Genomic DNA, 22,796 nt, shown 5'->3' with positions numbered 1-22,796 from the left:
CGTGTCTAAATAAAGGCCCCAAGTGGGAGTTCCTGCTCAACTATGCATGAGCTCTTAGTGACTTCACCCCGGTGCCTACAACTTGCGGAACAAGCACGACTTCACTGGAGGCACAGTCAGAAAAAGCAAAACTTTCCAAAAATATTTGAATGTTGACAGCAGCCTCTCGCATTCCAGTGAATAATTGGTTTCTGTGAGTATGTATGTGTTTGTGTGTGCGTACGTGACCTAAATCCACAGAGCTCACCATTCTGTAACTACAAACTAGGTTGCACGTCTCTGATTTTCCAAATCTCAATGGCTAACTGACAAACTAGCAGGCAGTGTAGCCTTTGCCAGGCCCCTCGGGCTGGCTGATGCTGGTCCCGGAAGTGGTCCTCCTGCTTGCTGGCTGCGGCCTGCTGGAGAGCTGGTGTCTACCACGCCCTATGTGGGGTCTGCCCCCACTCCTGTCCTGGGAGGTCTCCAGGCTGTCGTCTGACAGTGGCTCTGGGGGGAGGACATTTACTGTCACAGCAATGAGGCCACCTGGATAATAGAGTCCTGCTGTCCTCGTCAGAGCCACTGTCCCCTCCACAGGTTTCTGTGGATTTGCCCAAGTCTCAGTGGCTCCTCAAGGCTTAAAGGGCAGATGCCCCCTCCCCAGGGTCATGTGCAGTGAGCTGGGTTCCACCCCAAAGCTGCTGAGGCCCCAAGGGTTATGGCTCTTTCTGTTCCTCCACTTCCGTTCACTGTCCTTTTATACCGTTAAACCTGTAGCAGGTACTGTTAGTGCCCTGATCTTTCAGAGTGGGCCAGCTGATTGCCGACTGCCAGCCTGTGTACCCCTGTGCCTGAGGGCACTTCCCCCCCAGGGAAGGCCACCTTGCCCACATGCACAGCAGGCTGGAAGGCCTGGGAACTACTAACCCCTAGGAGCAGCCCTCATTCAATGACTTTCAGGAACTGGAGTATAAATACCCCAGCTCCCTCATTCCTTGGGCGGGATAATTCTAAGACCTGGCTTCTGCAGATTTTGGTTTCCCAGAGTCTCCCTGTGGGATGATGCCCCCGGTCCTCACTATGGTAGCTGGCGTGATCACACACGCTTTATTGGCTGCGTCCCTTCTCCATATCACGTCCGCCTTCTCTTTGGGTTTACCTGCACTTCCCAGTAAACTACTTGCCCTTGAACCTTTGTCTCAGGTCTGCTTTGGGGGAAACCCAAACTAGGACAACACCCTGCTATCAGGGGGGTGAGATTTCCAGCATCAACAAGTCTAGCCTCAGGCTGCAAGAAGCAGCCCTCCCTTGCTGGGACCTCCACCTTGTTGGGGTGTCCCGGTTACTGACTGGGTCCCCATCTCCTGCTGGGTAGTTCTCCTCTTGGGAACCCCCATCTTCTGCAGGGTCCCAAATCCTTTTCTCCCAAGAGGCTCCAGGTGCTTCTGTGGAGAGGTGCTGCCTTGCTCCCTTCAACCCTATCCCAACCTCAACATCTTCGACCTTCCACTTCCACATCAGAAAAACGGGAGTAGCTGCCCGCCTCAGTCAGTGGCTACGAGAATGAATAACAATAATAGCTACATTATTGAGTGTTACCTACACGCCAGACATGCTGCTTAGTGCTAAGACGAAATTCACAACAGCCCTAAGCAGTATAAATCATTAATCCTGACAGCCCTGTTTTAGAGCTAGAGAAATACAGGCTCAGAGAAATGAGATACTTTGCTGAAATCCTGGTGCAGAGGCTTGAACGCACGTCTGACTCTGGAGCACTCTAGGCAAACCGCCTGGCATGGAGGCAGTGGCCACTGCACCTGGCAGGAGGTCCCGTGGGATGTGCACGTGTGTGAATGGATATCTGGGGCAGGGATAAGGGAGGCTGAGAGAGGCAGGGGTGGTCCTACCTGGGGTAATGAGGCGACAGACTGAGTCCAAGGAAGCATGAACCAAAATTGGTCCAGTCTGGGCCCCTAGCAGAAGCTGGTGGTGGAGGGCGTGGGGACGTACGGTGGGCACGGTGAAAGGGGTTGGGAGGGCTGGGTCTGAAACGGAAGGCACCTTAGCCATATCAAAGAGGTGAGCAGCAGCAGAACCAGCCCCGGGGCCGGGCTGTGGAAGGCAGGCTCAAGGCTGCTTGCTGAACTTGAGCCCTCCCTCTGGAGGGGCCTGGGAACACGGTACAGGGATCGAGGCTTAGATGGCCTTGGCTGAAAGGGGGCTGGGCGCACTGGCTGTCCCTCCAGAAAGGCTCAGAAGGAGGCTGCATCTCCCCAGGTTCCCAGACCTGGAGCGTGGGCTATTCCCAGCCCCCACAGCTTCGTGGGATTGTGAATGTTGAACAACTCTGCAGCCTCAGTTTCCTGCGTTCTGAGATGGTGGATCTGACGCCACAGAGCCTGGCATCCCAGAGCCTGACCCTGAACAGCCAACACCCTTCCAGTGGGGGCGCCTGCTGGCACCCTGTCCCAGTCCGTGATGACTCTTGTACCACCCAGAACACGGAGCCAGCAGCATCTCGCACAGCCCCAGAACCCCAGAGGCTGGGAGCCACGCAGGCCCCTCAAACCAAGCTGGGTTTTCTCTTGTTAAATCACCGGATAAAGCACTTTACATATTAATCAGGTTAGGAATCGGAGAGCACATATCAGGGGATTGAAATATGTAGATTTGATGATGAATTCACGCTCATCAGAAAACCAATGAATCATCCTAACTTCATTATCAGGAATTATTTGATGGGGGAATTGGCAGGGGGGCTGGGAGGGTGAGGAGGGGAGTGCCGAGGGAGCGAGGGTTTCTTGGTTCTCAGCCCAGACTGCGTTCTCTTCCAGCAGCACATTTTTGCAGCAGGACAATTTGTTTCCACAATGCGGGTCCTGAACACGGCCGCATCCTGGAGGCCCCGGTGAAGCTCAAGGGCATCACCTGGCGAGGCCAGGCCCTGAGGTCCGGGGCAGACCACACGACAGACACAGTCACCTGTGGGTGGTTCAAGATCACCGGCACAGTCACTCCTGTGACGCTAACTCCCTGAGGGACCTTGGACAAGCCACATACCACCTCCCTGTGCCTCAGTTTCCTCATCTGGAGAATGAGGATGATGGCAATAGGGCTTCCAGGGATGGAACCAAGGAGAGGGGTGTACCCCCAAATTCTAGGCTCCTTATGTGCTAGGCACTCCCAAGTGTGGGGATCCCACTGAGAAAAAACAGACAGAAACAGACATTCTAAAGAGCGGGAAGAGGTGCTCGTGATTTTAAATAGGTGGTCAGGGACGTCCTCGCAGTGAATGTGACCTTAGTGGTCAGACTTGAAAGAGGTGAGGCAGTGAGTTATGTGGATGCCTGGGAGGAAGACACTCAGATGGAGGGGACAGCAAGTGCAAAGGCCCTGAGGTGGGAAGAGCATGCCTGATGTCTAAGGAACAGCAAGGAGGCCAGTGTAGCTGCAGAAGTAGATGACAGAGAGTAGGAAGACATGGCGTCAGAGAGCTGATGGGGGAGGGAGCGCGGTCAGAGGGTGCAGGGGCTTTAAAAGAGGGTGTTGAGGCCAAAACAATAGTGAAGAGAGATGAGAAGGGGACCCAGAAGATAAAGTGGCTCCTCTATGGGGTAAACTGAGGCACAAGCAATGAGGGAGTCAGAACAGGCAGACAGGAGAGGAACATGGCGTGAAGGAGGGTTGTATGGCTACGGATCTTGCAGAAGATGACGCCACTGTGACCCTCTCACGTGAAGTCTGGCAAACACTGGTCCAGTGGTAGGTGGCCTGGAAACTTCGAAGGTGGGGGAACAGGTCTGGGTCCGACTTGGAGAGCCTGGATTGCACCCTGGCTCTGCTAAGCGCTTGCTGAGTGACGCTGGGACTCAGTGTGCGTGTATCTATGGAATGAGGCAGGAGGGCAACAACACACTTTCTACAGAACTTTCTGGAAGCCTCAGATCCTGTATTCCCCCTGGTCTTCTCTTCCCTGGGATAAATGAGCTGCGGCCGCTGTCTTTAACAATGCAAAAGCTCTGTAGGGTTTACACTGAGCGTGTCCACGTCATATGGTCAGGTGGACTCTGGGCATTGAGTCCCAGGCTGAGGGGACCTGTGCTGCTCCCCCCTGCTGTACTGCTTCCTTTGGGAGCCACTGAGGACAGAGCATGTCTGTCAATGGAGCTCACCTGGATGGTGCAGAGCCGGGAGTCTCAGCCCCAGCTGAACTGTAGAAACACCCAGGGAACTTGATACCCAGGCCCCAGCCAGGACAAAATTAGTTCAATTCTCTCAGGGTGGAGAGCAGGAACAGCTGTCTCCAGGGACCCTCACTGGGCTTCTCGGAGGGAAACACAAAATGGGTTGATCCAGGTTTGACAAACATGGATCCAGTGCCCCCCACAGGCTGAGGGCTTTCTCCTCTTCTTTCATCTAATCCTCCAAGAGACTTAGAGCAGGGGTTTCCCTCCCGTTTTGCAGATGAGGAAACCAAGGCTTAGTCAGAGAGGTTAACTGGTCCAAGGCCTCGTGGCTTGTACATATCGATGTAAGGTCATCGCAGTCAAGAGCCTGGCCTCCTAGCCACTTTCTCATATTGCACCAATTTGCTCTTAATCCTCATTCCGGCCCTGGCAGACAGATTTAGAGAGGAGGAAATTGAGGCTCAGAGAGGTTAGGTGCCTTGCTCAAGGTCACACAGACAGTCCCTGGCAGAACTGGTGTTTTCTGCCAGCTCATGGAATCAGGTTGCTAAAAAAGATGCTATTTCTCTTGCAGTCATCTTAACCCAATGTCCCACTCCTCAAATACCCACTTGGGGCTGTGGTTCTGGCTAAAGGGATATAGCGGAGTCATTACCAGACTCTGAAGAGATAAAGCCTCGCAAATTGAATGAGAAAATCTATTTTCACGTCCTGATGAAGACATAACTGACACTGAAAAAGTGAATTGTTTGAGAGAAAAACACAGCCCCTGGTTTTCTCCTTTTTTGAAAAACTTGGAGTTATAGCTTTAGAAAAATAGAAGCAGCTGACTATCACAGATAAAAATGCCCTTTTGCCTAATTGGATCTTTAATAAGGAATCCTAATTAATTCCCCTGAATAGAGAACTTTCACACTGGTGTTATCTCAGCCTTGTGCTCATGGGCCTGGTTATTTCCAGATACAGAATAATGAATCTTTTCCAGCTGGGCTAGGAGTCTTGGAGTCGTCAGAGACTTGTCAACTTCCCCGTGAAGGTAATTACTCGCCAAGTCACCAGGGGAGGTGGAGCCGGGGAGGGGCTCGGGGAGAGTAATTACAAGCAGAGGGATTGAGGGAACTTAGGGGAGCTCAGGGGCGCGCCTTTGGGCAAGAGTCAGGAGAAGATGGGCAACTGTGGACGAAATTGCTGGAGGAAGGACGGAGGCCACGTCAGCATCCAAGAGGTCACCCCCAGCTCAGAGCCAGGCCTAAGGGACACTGGCCTTTGTGTGAAAAACGTCACTTGGTGGGAGCTTGAGAGATTCTGATAATTGTGAGAGTTGAACGGGTAGCCGACAGAACTCAGGGAGCAAGTCTGCCTGCGTCTCTTCCTGGTCGGGGCAAAGGCTGGGCTGTCATTGCCCTGGGAACTTCGTGGCGTCCACAAAGACAACACTAAATGAAAAGAGTTATCTGGACAACTCAGGCCACAGACCGGCAATGAGAAGGACGTGGCTGAATGACGCTATTTGTCTGCGGTGGCAGGGCTCTCCTGCCCGGGAAGAGGGCCGGTGGTCTGTCCGTCGCTCACTCCTGGGTCTGTCTTGTAGGGAGCTGGCAGCACATGGCAGACACAGCCCTGATGAGCCTGGCTGCCTGGGAAGCTGGCCACAGCTCCAACCAAGCCCAGCCCGCAGGACAAAGACAGCATGGGGCCCGGCGGGGGAGAGCGGGATGGAGGCTGCAGGCCGGGGCACCTTCCAGGCCACCCCGAGTCTCTGCCCAGTCTGGAATCCCCACCCCAATCCAGAGGTGCAGAAAGGGCAAGAGGCTGGAAGGCCAAGGGCCCTGGCTTCAGTCCGCAACTTCCTAGCTCTGTGACCTTGGGCACGTGACCTCACTGAGTGTCAGTTTCTTACAGTTACTTGAAGATGCAAAGGAAATATTCAGTGTAAATGCCTGGCAGGTAGTTGGCACTCTGCAAAGAGTACTTGTCTCGTCTTCCTCAAACCCTCCGAGTTCTGGAAAAATCACCTTAAGGGGTGGATCCTGCTGGAGACGGATCTGTGGTGCTGTGTTTATATGTGAAAAATTAGCAAGTTCCTGCGCACCAAGCCGCATGGTCCCAGCAGGCTGGGGGATGAGGAGGAGTGGGCAGAACCCCCCACCTGCCTTATAAAATTGGGGCCCCTGAAGTTCAGAAAGCTGAGCGCCCGGCTCAGAGGGAAGAGTCAAAGCCACATTGTTCCTCCCTGTCTTCTCTCTGTGTGCCCTTGAGGGTACAGCCAAATGGCCCGGGATCTCAGAGCTGCCTGGCCCAGAGGGTCATGATGACGTCCTGCTGTGGCCTCCCCAACAGGGCCAGCCGACGGCGGTCTCCCTTACTGATCATCTGTAGAGGCTGAGACCCACAGCACCTCGGAACCTCCGAAGGGAGCCGTGTGCAGCTGTCTGCACGGAGCACACGCTGGAGGCTCCTGGAGTGGGGCGGGAGGGCCAGGGTGGATGGGGCGGGCTGGAGCCTCAGAGAGAGGCCCCTCCAGGTGCTTCAGCCATGCGAGGTCAGAGGAAAGGCACAAGCAGGATTTAAAAGCTGGGAAGCTGGGCCTGCTCAAAGTCTTGCATGCCCAACATTTCTTATAACTCCATATAAGGCCCCAAGAGGATAAGGAAGTTAACCAAGGTCACACAATTAGTTGGCAGCAGAGCTGGTATTTGAACCCAACATTGACTCCTAAAGCCGTGCTCTTTCCCTTACTCCACACTGCCTTTCTTGAGGTTCAGGGTGAGTAGGGTGTCCTGAGGATCTTTCCAAGGATGCTGGAGGGGAGACTCTGAGATGAGGTCCCTCTCTCAACAAGGTCTGCAGACCTGGGCTCAGGGACCAGAGCCGGAGGTGGGGCAGGCCAAGTCCTTGCTACCTCCCCACTTAGGCAGGGACACCTGGAGTGGTGGCATCACAGAAAGGGCTATGGGCATCCAGGTAGGAGGATCAAGCCCATGGGGGACCCAGCACGGGGCTCAGAGTGGTCAACACTCAGCTTGAGAGTTCACAGCCCATGTGCCCCTCTGACAAACATCCGCCGGATGCACCTGCTGCAAACATCCTCCAAGGAGGTTTCCCATCTGCCTCATGGAGCTGGTAATACAGAACGTCGGGAGGAAACTGGGAGAAGTGAGAAGCGTCAGGCAGAAGCCGTGTTATCCCGACCCTCTACACGGGAAGCAGCCTGCAAGTTTCAAGGGCAGGTCACGGGAAAAGAGCAGGACTCCAGTCTAATCTGGGGCAGAACTGAAAGCTTGACTCAAGGGCCGAGGACTACAACTGGGACTATCCTGGGACACGAGGAGGACTGGCTGGGAGCTGCAGGCCTGGAGACACGGACGGCACAGAGTGGGCAGCGGATGCTGTCTGCCGGCTGGGACCAGGACTGACTCACCACAGGCCCATGGAGGGAGGACAGAGACCACCTGCGACTCAACAAGAGAGAACCGAAGAGTCACATGAACGATGCGGTCAGGGCAGAAAATGAATCAGAGCTCAGAGGAGCAAAGAGAGAGGGGATAGACCAGGGTTTCGATCCAGAGAACAGGGTCCAACTCCTGGCTTGGACATTTACTAGGTGTATGACTTTTGGCAAGTTTCCTAACCTCTTAGAGTCTTAGCTTTTCCACCTGAAAAACAGGGATGGTGATACATTCTTTACAAGAGTTTTGCAGGGATTAAATGAGATAAACACATGAAACCCTCAGTACAGTGCCCGACACACAGTAGCTCTTAAAGATGACTACGCTCCTGAAGGCGTGTGAAGGCAGGAGGGAGGCAGGTGTTCAGAGCCCAGACTGACTGCAGCAGAGCCCGCTCAGAGGGCAAGGAATGATCCCAGGAGTTGCTGGCCTAGATCTGCAGAGGGAGCAGAATGGGAAGGACCCAGCTGGAGAGGAGAGTGTGCAGGGGAAGAGGAAGCTAAGCTTCTGAGGCTCAATTTCTCCAACTGTAAGATGGGTAGAATAATACTTAACTCTCAGATGGTGGTGAAGACTCAATGAGACAAGATACGTGACGTCATTCAGCACAGGAACCCACCTGCTCACAGAGGCCATCCAGAGATATTTGCTTCTTTATTTACCTCGACATCCGTCCTGTTGCCAAAGGGCTCTGACCAGGCAAGGTGAGTCAAAGTGCCACATGCCTTTCTTTTTGGTGTTGGGGAGATGGGACTGCACTGAGGGCACTGAGACTCGAAGATTGCAGAGGTTTTATTTATTCAACAAACTGTCAGCAAATCTCTATGCCTGTCTGTTGCCAGGACTCTGGCTGAGCAGTGAAGATTCAGAGGTGGTGGGACAAGTTCCTACTCTTCAAGAGTTCATGTTGGGAGAAGGATGCTAGAGAGGCTAAGTGGCTTGTGCCAGAGCGGTAGGAGCCTGGAGTGGGCGGTGGGGGAGGGGGAGGGAGGGCAGAGATGCCACCACATCTCAAGGATTCGGAAAGGAGACAGCCATAGGCCTACACCAACTAGACAAGGAGGTGAGGCTAGACTTTAAAGACAAAGACAGGAGGTGGAGGCTTTCTGGTTCAGCATCGTAGTCAGAGGGCTCATCACAGAACCGGGCACAAAGTGGGCTGGCAAAAACATTTGTTAAATAAATTAATAAAATCTGTTAGGAGTCAGTGTGCTTCATTTTGTGTAATAGGTCTGCTTGCCCAAACTTGTGCATAAACCACAACCAAACATGTAAGTCAAACATAACCCAGGAATTTCTATGCCAAGAAATTCAATAATGGATCCATTCACAAGAAGATGGATCATTTCACAATGGGCAAAAATCCACCCCCTCCATACTATTGCTCTGGACAGAGTTCTGTCTAGGCTCAGTGTGGCTCTCAAACTTTAATCTGCTTTAGAACGCCTGGGAGAATAGTTAAAAATACTGAATTTGGGCCCAACTCTCAGAAATTTTAGATTTAGCAGTCTAGGGTAGGACCCAGGAATTTGCATTCTCAAACACTCTCAGGCAAGTCTGCTGAAGCAGAGAGTCGGTCAGTGTATCACACTTCAAGAAACAAGGGTTGAGTTCTAAAGACTACTTTTCAAAGCAGGGGTGTGACTGAGCTAGATCGTTAGCTTTGGGGCTTCTAGAAGCTGCTGTGTCTGGCTACCTCGTGTCTCCTCACCCTGCCTGTCACAAGACAGACAGATGTCCCTTTATTTCTGGGGAAGACAATCAACTCCTGAAAAGCCCATTTGCCGCTTCACTCTCTGATGTCCTTCATAATCTCTTTCCCCAAAGCCTGCCAGGCTCCATCGGTTCACGGTTCTCCACGTGGGTGCACACTGGGATGCCATGGAGAGTTTTAAAAATACTGATGCCTGGGTTCCCCCCAGATATTCTTACCTAGTTGGTTTGGGGTGTCGCCTTGCCATCCCTCTGGTCTAATGGGCATCAGAGTTGCACTCACTGCACTAAATCCTGCACCCCTGCCCCGTTTCTCCAACCCAGAAATCAATGGCAACAGACTCCTCTGCTTTCTCTGAGTCCCCCTGTCAGCCACACCTCCAAGTGATCAGAGACGGAATCTGGAGAAGAAAGATGAAGCTGCGTGCAGGACCAGCCTTTGAGGACGGAGGCTGCAGACTGAGGATTAGAAGGGGTCGCGGGGGGTCACCGAGTTCACTTGTGGCCGCGGGAAGCCTGTTCATCACCCTCTGATTGCCTTTTCTCCTGTCTCCCCGGGGTTTGTAGGCAGGAGGCAAAGAGCACTAGAAGAACTCCTGGCAGGACAGGTTGCTGGCAAATTGATTCCACCCCAACCATGGGGCGGGCAGAGTGAGCAGTGCACACGGAATCCCTCACCACCTGATTGCCAGTCCTGCATGCGGCTCAGAGGAAGTAAAGGGATAGTTGAAACTGACGTGGCTGCAGAAATTGACATCGGGTGCCAGACGGGCATTTGTTTAACAAACCAGCTAATTTTAACCTCTGTCTCCCAGACCCAAACTCCTTTGAAGGCAAGGAACAAAAAAGAAAGTGATATTTAACACATTTCTATTTCTGTGCTACACAGTCTGTCTCTGAGGTGGCAAGTTGGAGCCTAATTGATTTCTTAGTCAAAAGGGAAAAAAAAGACAAAAGGGAAAAATAAACAACAGAGAAACCTAACCTCACTCACGTTGCAATCAACTCTCCCCAGTTCATCGACCGCTGAGCTTTTTATTTTTTAAGACTGGCCAAGTGACTTGCGTAATTTAAGATCCTTTCAAGCACTGATCAGCCTGCTCTGGCCAAGCAGTTTGCTGATTAATTATTAATCAGACTGAGTTTAGGATGAGTAATCAGCAAGAGTCAGGGCTAATTTGCAAATGTCCCCCAGGAAGGTTATTACTTAAAATACTTGGTGGAGAGGTTCCGTGTTAACCTTTGCAATTAGCCACAGGACATTGTTACTGGCGAGGCAGAAGGAGAGCTCTCCTCCCAACAAACCAACTGTGGGCATCTACGAAGTGCCCAGCTCTGCCTCTGTGGCCTTTTGAGGTTCTTCAGGCAGTTATGGGGGGAGAGGAAAAGCACAGAAAAAAGACAGATACATAAGTAAGCAAGAAAATATCAGGTATCGACAAGAGCCTAAAATAAAACAAGAAGCTGTGAGAGAGAGCGGGGGGTGGGGGGTTACTTCAGATTGCACGGACTGGGGAGGCCTTCCTAAGGAGGGGAAATTTAAATTGAACTCTGTGTTTCAAAACATCAGGTCTTTTTTTTTTTTTAACTTTGAAGGAAGATGATCTTAGGCCCTGGGAACAGCTGGTGCAGAGGTCCCGGGAGGGAAGCTGCTTAGCCCATCCAAGGGACAGGAGGAAGGCGAGTGTATCTGGGGCACAGTGAGTGGGTGTGGGTGACGGGAGGGAAGTCAAAGGTGGACAGTGACCCCATAGTGTAGAATCTCGTAGGATTTCATCCAAGTGTGATGGGAAGCCATTGGCAAGCCTTAAACGGGAAGACACGATTTGATGTATAAATGTAAGTCATGCCAGGCTGTGTGGAGAACAGATTACAGAAGGAGTAGCGGCTGGAAGAAAAGGCCATTGAGCAGTCAGAGATGCTGGTGGCATGGAATGGGCAGAAGCAGCTTCCACTCGGGAGCAGACAGAGGTAGAGAAGTCTGGGAGAGGAGAGACTGGGGGAGGGGAGGGAATGAGAAACAGCCCAATGTCTGTGGACAGAGGAATGGATGAACACAATGTGGTCTGTACATTCACGGAATATTATTCAGCCTTGAAAAGGGAATGGAATTCTGATACACAATATGCGTGAACCTTGAAAACATTATGCTAAGTGAAATAAGCCAAACACAAAAGAACAAAGACTGCATGATTCTACATATAGAGGTACCTAGAGCAGTCAGATTCATCGAGACAGAAAATAGAATGGTGGTTACCAGAGGGTAAGGGGGGTGGGGAGTTATGGTTTAAAGGGTATGGAGTTTCAGTTTGGGAAGGTGAAAAAAGTTCTAGAGATGGGTAGTGGTGTTGGTTGCACAACAAGACAAATGTGCTGAATGCCACTGAACTGTACACTTAAAAATGGTTAAAATGGTGTATTTTACCACAATAAAAAAAGGTCTGCTTAGAAGTGTTCATTTTGAGATTCCTCTTAAGATTTTGAGATTCCTGTTTATAAAAATGGAGCCATGGACATTTAGATAAATGTCCATCAGGGCTGGACATTTAAATTGAGAGCCACTAGCATATAGATGACATTGAAAGCCATCCTGTGATTCACCGCGGTCACCTGGGGAAGACGGGGGAGAGGAGGGTCCCAGGATGACTTGGGCATTCCACACGTAAAGGCTGGACAGAGGTTGAACAGTAGAGGAGACGGCAAGGAAACCGAGAAGGAATGGCCACAGTTAGCTGGCTAGCTATGTGGTTTCGTGTTAGCTAAGAGGAGATAAAAGTTCAAGAAGGCCAGACGCCCAGTGTCAAGCGTTGCCAAGAGGCCAAGTCAAATGAAGATGGAGAATGACACTGGATTTGGCAACCTGGAGGTCACTGGCAGTCTTACCAAGGTCAGTTCTAGTGGCAGGCGGGGAAGAGAAAGGGACCCGTCTCAGCAATTGGTGGAAGCCCAGTGGGGCTTAGTGACGGGGGAGTGTGGTACGTGCTGTTAGTGTTCTGATGTTAGATGGTAGGTTTGAGAACATGTCTCTATGCCGTTGGCAATATTTAAGAGAGAAGAAAAAAATTAATGAATGCAAAAGAAGGAGACGAATTTAGTAGGCAAGTCTTTGGGGAAGACGAGGTCTGTGCATAAAGGGAGGGGCTGGCCTTTGACAGGAGCCAGGACACCTTGCTACTGAAACACGAGACGTGGTGGAGACATTGGCTCGCCAACCGTTTCATCTGCTCATCCACATTTCCTGGGTCCCTTGTGGCTAGGCTGGATCACATGACTGTTTCCGCCCAATAAAATGTGAGTTGGAAGTAATGTGTACCATGTTTGGGCTGGGGCAGTGAAAAGCCCGTGCTAGGCTCCCCGCTCTCTTTCCCTGCCGCGACACTGGAGACAGCCACATAGTCCACCTGGTTCAGCTGCAAGATGATGGGACCTCCTTGAGCTTGAATACCCACCTGCATGACTATGTGGATCACTGAGCCATGACAAACATGCAGCATGAGCAAGAAATAAACCTTTGTGGTGTTATGCCGCTGAGTTTTAGAGTTAATGAAGCTCAAAGAAGGAAGTGGCATGAGATGAGGCTGGGAGGTGGGCGAGGGCTGGATTGAGAAGAGCCTTGCACGCCTATCAAGGGCTCGAATTTTATTATCAGACAATGGGAGATGATTGAGAGCTTTTGCCTGGGGCTTGGCATGTCAGATCTGCATTTTAATTAAACCATTCTGGTAGCAGTGGGGAGGATGAATTGGAGAGTGTCAAGAAGCTACGAGATCACTAAGGAGGCTGTTACAACCCACAAAGAAGATGATGGACTGAACTGGGGGAGTGGTAGTAAAGATGGAGATATGTGCTAGGAGGTACATTGGGAGAGCTTAGCAATTAATTGAATGTGGCTGGTGAGAGAGAGGGATTAAACAGGGACGATTCCTAGATTTTTGGATGACTAGGTAGGGTATGGTGCCGTAAACTGAGAAAGGAGACAAACTCTGACCATTTTAGGAGTCAATTATGAGTGAAGTTGGGACACGTGGAGTTGGAGATATCGCTAGGACATCAAGGTGGAGATGTCCAACAGGTAGTTGGCTCTGTAGTTTGATGCTGAGTGGGGAGGCCGAGCTAAGGAGCTAGACTTGGGAGTTATAAACAAATAGGCGGTATCTGAAACCACGAGAGCTGGTAAGATTACCCAGGGAGAATGGTCGGAGTGGGCAGAGCAGTAAGGCAAGAGCAGAGTCTCGGGGACATCAAAGGAAACAGAGAAGGAGTGGTCAGAGAGGTCTGAGAAGAATCAGGGAGAATAGCACGAAGGTAAAGAGAAAGGAGGGTTTCAGAAGGAGAAAAGAAACAACAAGTGTCCAGTAAGATGAGACCTAAAACCGTCTTTTGGATTTGGCATTGAAAGCAGTGGTGTTTGGGGCCGGGGGTGGTTCTCTGAGAATGATCTTCATGTGAATGGTTTCAGGGGAAGGCTGGGGGTCGAAGACATGGTGAAGCAGGTGAGGAATTAATGGGGAGAGAAGACTGAGAGGCAGCCAGTGCAGACCACTCTTCCAAGAACTTGGAGAAGTTCCCGGAGATGCTAGAGTTCTACTCCTCCAGGAAGGCTCCCATTTCGTTCAAACCAACCCTGCCCTCTTGCTTCCCAAATGCCGAAATCTATGGAGTTCAACAGTGATCACCTTGCCATTTCAGCAGATTGTCAAATGCTACTTTTCTACGTGAATCCCGCTACCCTGGTGAGTCTGCAGGTGTCACATACCAGCCACCAGATGAGGAAAAGCTGAGATTAAAAGAAATATAGGCTCAAGATTAGAACCAAGGACTTAAGTCAGTCTTAGGCAGCCAGAAGAGCTTGTAGGAGCAAGAGATAGGCAAAATCAGCATGAAACACGGGGTAAGTGAAGCCAAGAGTGAAGGGAACAAACATTTGTGGCCACGTGTGGAAACGGAGATGAGGATTGGGGCCTTGAACATTCTCAATGAACTAACATCATTCGGGAAGGCAGGTCTTGCCAGAATCAAGGGCCTCTGGAAGGGCCCAGAACAGCTCCTTCCATCTGTCTTAGTGGCATCATCGGGCATCTGGCAGCTCCTTGAGAGGCTGAGGACAGCATCTTGTTGTCTGATGCCCTTCACGTTCCTGGCACGGGCCCGTGCAGACGAGGTACTTAGTACAAACCTGTTGCGTGCAATCAGACCTACAGGGGGCAGACCAGCTGCCCGACCTCAGCTTCCCATGCACAGAACTTTGCCAAATCGCAAACTCTAGCAGAGCCGCCGTGCTGACAGCAGACAATGGGACAACTGCGGCTCACTTCCTGTTCCTTGCAGCCACGGCTTTTGTTCACTTCTGAGAGTACGTTCTCACCGATGGAAGCAAGGAAGTCACGCTGATGCTCCGCGGAGAGTGCGGGAGACCTGGCCCTCGCTCTCCAGACGTGTTCTGCCAGCAGCAGGCTCGGGTACTAATCCTTTCCCACTGCTCGGCCACGAGCTCGTAACGCTGTTTCCAACTCGCAGAGATACGGGAGATGAGATTTTAAAAGGCTGGTTATTTATGGCCTGGCTCCTGATGGATACAACAGATGCAATTTCATGGCCTCCATCAGAAGAGAACAGCTTCTTGGGGCGGCTTAGAGCACTGTGATGTGGCAGGGAAGGAGACGGAAGCAAAGGAATCACAAACCCATATAGGGAGGCAGGAGGTTCTGAGTCTCACCTCACCAGTTCAAGAGGCCTGGGTTCAGCAGCCTCAGTTATGCACCATCTTAGCTGCTTCCTGAGCATCTCCGCCAGCTTGAGACCCTGACCCTGCCTTACTCCTGACATTCAAATAGGCTGAAACCCCAAAGGACAGGCATCAGGCCTACGCCACTTCCATGGATGAAGTTCAAGGGCAAATGGGGCATTATGATGATGGGCCTTTACATATGCAATCCCTCTGCCAGGAATGCTGTTCCCCGGGCCCTTTCCGTGGTGGCTCCTTCTCAGTAGTCAGGTCTCAGGTTAAATCCTACTCCCTCAGAGAGGCCTCTTTTGACTCCTTTATCTTAATCGGGTCCCTGCTACTATTATTCCGCATCCTGTTCGTTTCCTTTGTGGTATTCATCACAAGCGTATTTTACATTTGTTTTGTGATTATTCTATTAATGTCAGTCTCCCCCAAGTAGGCCAGAAGTCCCATAAGGGCAGAGGCTTTATTTGTTTCCTCTGCCACTGTATTCCCAGTGCCAAGCCCAATGTTAGATAACAGAAGGGCCTACGTATTTTGTTTGAATGACTGAGTTATGATGGAAAGATGTTGGTAATAAAGATGGAGAGGGTAAGGCTGACAGTGATGATGAAGGAGATGCTATTGATGAAGATGATGCTGGTGCTGATCATAGAGATGACTTTTCAAGGCCCTGCCAGGGTACTTTTTGAACACCAATCTTTTCACGCACAGTTATTGCCTGAAGACTGGTGGACCACCTCTGCCAGTCTTATCCCAAAGACTGTGTATGGGTAACCATGGGCAGCTGTGTCCCTGTATCCAGGCTCATCTCCTTCCCTGCTTTGGCCTTGACGTCCCTCTCTGTGCCCATTTTGTGCTGGAGATGCTAGTGATGTCACTATCACCCATGCCACCCCAGCCCTGCTTCTTCCCCTGTGTTCCTCTGTTTAGGAAATGACCCTACCACAGTCATCCAGCCAGAAACTTGAGGATCATCCCAGACTCCTCCCCTGCTTCATTCCTCTTTTCCAACAAATCCCCAAATCCAGCTGATCCTGTATCTGAGGTGTTTTCTGAAGTCACCGCCTCCTTGCCATCCTTTCCCAGCTGTCCTAGTTCAAGACTGGATCATCTCTTGCCTGAGTAGTCAGGAAAAAGTTTTATAGCTGGTTTCTGAGCCTTCTAGTTAAACCCAATTAAAATTCGGAGAGATTGTGTTACTTCTCTTAAAACACTTCAATAGCTTTCTACAGGCTATGGAATCCTCTCCTGGATGGTGAACATGGGCACAAGTTCTTCATGATCCATGCTCTTCCCGTGCTCATTTCAGGCCTCATTTCCTGCCCTTGCTCTCTTGCTCCCTGCACCCCTTTGCCATGTCCCAAACACACTGGAGCTCTTTCCTGCTCCATCCTGGTGACATGTGCTTACTCAACCCTCAGTTCAACCCAACAGTCACCCACTCTGGGACTCGTTCATCTGAGTCCTCCCAGCAGCTCCTCCATCATGTCAGGAAGACTCACAACTTCTTTGGAGGACATCCTTTGTCTTTGTCTTCCCAGTGACCTGGTTTTCCTTTGGTGAACCACCCCTCCTCCACTCCTAGTCTTGACGTTTAGGTGGGGCAGATGGCCATGTGACCTGGCTTTGGCCAATGAGAACACGCTCTGGCTACAATGGTGTTGAGCACTGGGCACATGACTCAATCTGGTCCAATCAAGGTTCATCTGAGGGTTTCTGTGGGAACCACTAGCTGGGATTGCTAAACCAACAAGACAGAGGGAGCCGATGGTAGTCACCTTTGCTACTGCATGGGCAAGCTTATCTGAGAATGAAGCCAACACCCAGGACAGCAAAGCCCATGGGAGGGAGAGAAACAGATTCCGGATGACGTTATTTGCATTTTTTGATCCAGCCATGCCTGAAGTCAATCTCTGGGCTTTTCAGTTATAGAAGCCAACACATTCCCTTTTTAGCTTGAGTCAGCTGGAGGTGGGGTTCTATTTCTTGAACCAAAGGAATCCTAGCTACTACATTTCTCTTTTTAGGCCCTATGGGAACTTCTTTATACCTCTTAGAAAAATACCCGACACACAATATTGAAAAGCATTTAATTGCACTCTGCCTCTTCACCTCAACCGTGAGCTCCAGGGTCCAGCACGGTGCACGGCTATTACATAAACATTTGTGGAGCGAATACATAACTCCTTGGGAACGAGACTGTGTCTTTGTCTCCCTTGCACCTAGGAGATACTAGTTCACAGAAGGCTCTCAAGAAATGATTACCGAAAATAAATAGGGGAAAAGTAACAAAGAACGTAAAAGATCTAAACCAATGGTTTGATAAAGTATATGTGAAGGAATAAATAAGTGAGTAGTGATTATTAACAAATCCCCATCGGCAGGCTGTTCTTGTTCTAATTATAGCTGAATCTAATGGCTCCTGAATGAAATATCTAGTTAAAAGTCACGGAGATCAAATGGTTCTAGTTGGCTCAAATTCCATGTGTAAAGTGCTTAATAATTAAAATCAGGTCTTGCAAGAGGAGAAAGAGTGTTACTAGCAAAATTTTCAAACTGAATGTGTGTAGAGTAGAGTAGATGCAAGTTTTTGTTTCCGCACCTATAAAAACAAAGCCAACAAATGAAGGGGAACGAAGTAAAGAGAACCCTCCCAGCAAAGGAGTGGTCAGCTGAGGGAGCTTCAGGAAGACCTGAGACCAGTTGAGTGCTGGATCCAGCCTGCTTTCCAGGGAAATTCTCTTTCTAAAAACAGCTGAAGGCTATTGGGCGGCCCTGGAGGGGAGACCTGGGAAATCTTGAGAGGAGAGCAGACTTCCTTCTATTCTCCTCCAGAGGGAGAGGCTGCCTAGGCTCAGAGGTGGATGGCAGGGCCCCAGGGTGGGTGCTCGGTGGGGAGAATCTTCCTGAGAGAATTCCTGGGACCACGGCCTGGACCCGTGTCTCAGGCATCAGGGTAGGTCCCACTTGGGCCTGGTGGCCGGGGCAGCAGCCCTAGGATGATGCTCTCCCTGCCCTCTCATCTCCCATATCAAAATGGCACCCACCCTTCAAGACCCATTGCAAATGCAGCCCTCGCCTTGAGGCCTTGGTCTGCCCTCTAGGACAGCGTCCTCCTCTGAAGCCCTGGGGTGTGCTCGTCTTTCTTTCTTACTTTAAATGCTTGGTGGAGGCAAATTTGCCACATGAGGTCCATGGGGGCCTGGCTTGGGGGTGTAGGGACATAGAGAATGGGCAGGCAGATCCCAAATGCCCAGAGTGAAATGAAGAAAGAATGAAAATCAAAGTCTAATGAAGGAGTCAAGGAAGAGAAGCCAGGATCACCAACAGAGACTGACCCACAGAGGCGACAACCAAGAAGATGCGGGGAAGGTCCTAGGGTCTACACAGAGATTCCCCCATGAGGGAAGGAGCTTTGAGCACCGTCTACCATTCACCCTGCCACAAACACACCTCTGTGGCTGGCACTTCTGCTGGTCCCCAGGAAAAGGGTGGCTTCAATTCTGAGTGCAGGTCAGGCCCTGCCGGCCTGCCCTGCTATAGGAAGAAATTGCCACTGTGGGGGAAGGAGAGAAGCAGAGAAAGAGAAGGAGCAGAGGAGAGAGGAAGGCCCAGCTGAACTCATCGGCCTCACCGATCAGAGACAGCAGGAGGGTCCCAGGCAGAGATGTCCCTCCCTGCTCTGTCTTGTACAGTGGTCTCCTGAATGCCTTCTCCACACTCTCTGCCCCTTCTCCCCAGCTGTGCAGACCCCTAGGGCAAGGGCTGTGCCCGACTCCCGATGGAGTTTCCCTCCCTGCTTGTCCTAGCCTTGCTCGGAGCAGCCAGCGGTAGCTGCTTTTCTAACAAAGCAGCTAATTGGCCAGTCTGGGGCTGGGGCCCTGCAGAGAAGAGGTGATGCTGCCCACAATGTGCACTTTGAGAAGACAGTGTCAGCAAACTCACTGCCCCCCTTCTGACCTTTGCAAGGGCCTCCTCCAGTCTGACCTAGGGGCTCTCTCTCAGTCCCCTCACCTGGGTTTCCAGGCAATTTCCCTGGGAGCTGGATCAGTCAGAGTGACCAGGCTGTGCCTTTCTGCCTGGTGAGATGCCACTGGGCTGGCAGGCTGGGAAGATGCCCTCAGTGGGATCTCCAAGAATGGGGCTGACGAGGCTCTGAGTTGCTGGAGATGCCTCATCTTACCCTTTTCCCCTCAAAGAGTGAGCCTCTGACTCAGGTCCCCATCCCAGGAGAATTACACCTCCTATGAGCCAGGCAGCAGTTGAGGGGGTCAGCCCTTTCCACACTCTTTCTAGGTTGGTGTGACGAGCCCCATTTTTCAGATGTGGGAGCTACGGCTCAGAGAGGTTAGTAAGTATCCCAAGATTACACATCTATGAAGAGGTGGATCTGGGTTTGGAGCCCAAGTCCATCTGACTCCCAAGCTTGCTCTCTCCCTGGTTAGATGCCAAGACACAGGCTCCCTGCTTAACCCTGGAGGGACTGCAGAGACCTCTCCCTATCCTTGGAGGTGACATCTCTCTTTCCTCGTGGTCCAGAGGAAGAGCCTGGAGAGACTCAGATGGCGAGCACTGAGCATGAGGCAGAGGAGAAGGGAGAGATGCTGGGTCTACTGGCTTCTCAGTGGCCTTCGATTCACTGATTTTCTCCACAATGGAGAGGCCGGCTCTGAAATGGGCTGGCCATCACTTCTACTCACTCGGGGAACACAATCCTGATTCTCCAAGGATCCAGGACCCCGGGTTTTAACAGGGTCTTCTGCATCCTCCAGTCCCAGACCTCTGAAAAGTCCAGGGGCCTCATGAGGAAGCCCAGCATTGGTAAGAGTACTTTCCTAGAATTTGAGGGAAAGGAATGGGGTTCCATGGAGGTCACAGACAACTAATTGGGTCAGAGCAGAACAAAGACCCACCACCCCAGAGAAGGACCAGTGAGCAAATCTGGCCCCAAAGTTGAGTCCAGTGAACTAGAGATAGAAGCATGTATGTGTAAGGGCGTTGACTTGGTGATGTGCATATGGTGGTTACTCAGAGGGGTGTGTGTCGGGTGTGATTTGGCCGTGTGTGTGTGTGCGTGTGTGTGTAGTGGGGGAGTAATACCAAATATTCTTTCTGGATTGTAACTCTCAGTCAATTCAAACCCAGCTTTTGCTCACAGGCAATCACAAAAAAAGAAAAGCAATTAACCTTAGGGAGAGTAAGCCTACAATACTTGGAAATCTCTCAACATGTCAGAATTACAGGGTTCAGTGCTCGCTGCAGCAACAGCCTTCTCCTGTTCAAAAGATGTGCTGCCAGATTCCCAGAGGCCAGTCATGGACCAGCAAAAGATGAAGAGGTGTCCACTGCTTGCTGTACCTATATGCTGGGACCCCGTAGTTGCGGGTGCATACCGCTACTGATGTGCGCTCCCCCGCCGCTGTCTCTCATTATGTCAGTTGCCAATTGATTATATCCTGCCACGGTTTTGGCTTTGACTTGTTCTTTGTTTTATGAAATAGTGTTCTGGGGAGTTGGCAGGGTTTTTTTTTTCTAATATCCTTCTGTGGCAAAATAAAAAGTTATCAACCCTATGTTTACCCAGTTGTTTGGAAATTTTACTAGTCCATAATATCCAAACAACTGCAACCCCTAATTAAAACTCTCCTGTTTGTATGCCACTTGGAGGAGGCAAAAAGTGTGGAAACTGAGACAGGGACATTCCATGCCACCCCCTCCTTCTGGAATCTGCTATCCAGTAAGGGGTAAGGGTGGCAGTGGATTTTTTTTTCTCTCAAAGGTGTTTTTGTCTTCTCAATACGGGAAAGGATGCCCAGTTTGTTCATATTCATCTTTTATTACAGGATCTGCTGTCTTTCTCTGCCTTGGCACAGAACTCAAAAGAACATCCTAAAATCTTCATGTATGCCGATAAAGGCGGTACCCTCACCAACTAGCAGCACTGGCTTTTCACAGGAATCCGGGGACCCACAAAGGAGAGAGGCAGGGCAGAGGGCGGGCTCTTTGCACAGACTTCCTGAGCGTCAGAATTTGTTTACCCACAATTGCTCTGCAAGTATAAATTAGGACGACAAATGCATCCTCGCTGGCAACAGTGACACCCACCCTGTAAATAATTATAATTTAATCTTAGAGCCAAGAGTTCTGAATGACTCCCCTAACGATTTTCTCTGCTTCATTCCTTCCCCACTGAGTAACTTAATAGGAAAAGGAATACTCTTTCAGATTTCGTTTCACTCCAGAAGTTGGGACAATGTTTAGACTCACACCTGGGGAGGCAGAAGCTGTGGGAGGCCGAGGGCCCACGGATAAACAAGTGAGTCAAAGAGGCCTTGGGACTGCAAGAGAGGGAACTGATGAGGATATTCATCTTGGTATCTGTTTGTAGAAGTGAAAAGTGGGGAACGACCTAATGAGAGATCTGATGAGTACACTATGTCAGTCCTCGGATGGAACGCCACCCAGCCACGACAACCCTTCACAGGTGTGGCAGGACATACTGTGCTGTCGTGGCTAAGACGATGAGCTTTCAGGCCCAAGTCACCTGGGCTTGCCTCCCGGCTCTGCTCCTTACTAGCTGTGTGACCTCAAGCAAAAGACATAACCTCTCCGGGCCTCATTTTCCTCATCTGTAAAAGGAGGAAAATTATATTCCCTATTCCATCGAGTTTTTATAAAGATTAAATGAAATTATAGCTGTGAGGGCTTAGAACCAGCCAGCCACATCTTGACAAGAAATGCTCAATAAATAATACTATTATTACGCCAGTGATGTTTTGGAGGCATCAGTAATGATACGGGAAAAATTTTCATGATATAATGCGAAGTTAAAAATACATAACTACAGATATACTTTAAGATCCTAATTTTGTAATGTTAAAATATATATAAGTAGCCAGTTAGCTCGATCTCGGCAAAGCAAAAAGGCCAAAGGGGAATACATCAAAATTTTAATGCTCGTTCTTCATTTCTTTATACTTTTTAAATATTTTCCATGTTTCCTAGGAGCATATATATTACACTTGCAATCAGAAAAAATAGGTACTTTATAAAAAGAGTCAGAGGGCCAGAGGGTCTTCAGGCTGGACAGGTCACTGGGAGTCTAGTGGAGTGAAAGGTCATCTAGGCTTTCCCCCAACTCCTTACTCCCAATGTCCAGCCATTGATCCTAACCAGTTTACAGAGCATCAGCCTTCAAAGCGCAGCTTAAATCTTTGGCTCACATGTGTTCCTCTCAGAGCCCCATCCAGGGTGGTAAATGACCTGGCCAAGGTCGCACGACAAGCTACGACACTGAGGTCTTCTGACTCCCAGGCCAGCTCACCTTCCACCGCACCAGGAGATACGAGTCCTCCGGGCTCCACTGCCCCCAGATCTCAGCGGCTATACTTGGGAGGAGTCCGTTCCTGCTTTATCCCTCTCAAGTAGTCATACTTGGCTCCCACCGTGGGTTTGTCTGACTTTCCCCACATCAAAGGACCATGTCTTACTCAACTGGTGTTTCTACCACAAAGCATGAAACCTGCTATAAAAGAGTGTTCAGTAAACGTGTCCCCACCCCCGACTTCTTCCTCTCCCTCCCTTCCTCCCCAGCCCCACTGACCGCTGTGTCTCCGTCTTTCCTAGGCACTGTCCTTCCTGGACTCTTGCAGCTACCCACCTGACGCTTCACTCAGAGTCCCCAGTGACACCTCCTCTGCCCTCACCCCCGGGCACCGAGCCCTGCCTTCCCCT

General features: G+C 50.6%; 1 protein-coding gene across 1 annotated transcript in view; it reads right to left on the bottom strand.

Annotated features, from left to right (window-relative positions):
• The window catches only part of CSMD2 (CUB and Sushi multiple domains 2), a 585,891-nt gene that overhangs the window by 352,749 nt on the left and 210,346 nt on the right, over positions 1 to 22,796 (bottom strand). The window lies entirely within an intron of this gene.

Source organism: Equus quagga, chromosome 5, assembly GCF_021613505.1.
Source record: "Equus quagga isolate Etosha38 chromosome 5, UCLA_HA_Equagga_1.0, whole genome shotgun sequence".
Taxonomy (NCBI): domain Eukaryota; kingdom Metazoa; phylum Chordata; class Mammalia; order Perissodactyla; family Equidae; genus Equus; species Equus quagga.
This window is presented reverse-complemented; position numbering and strand designations above follow the sequence as displayed.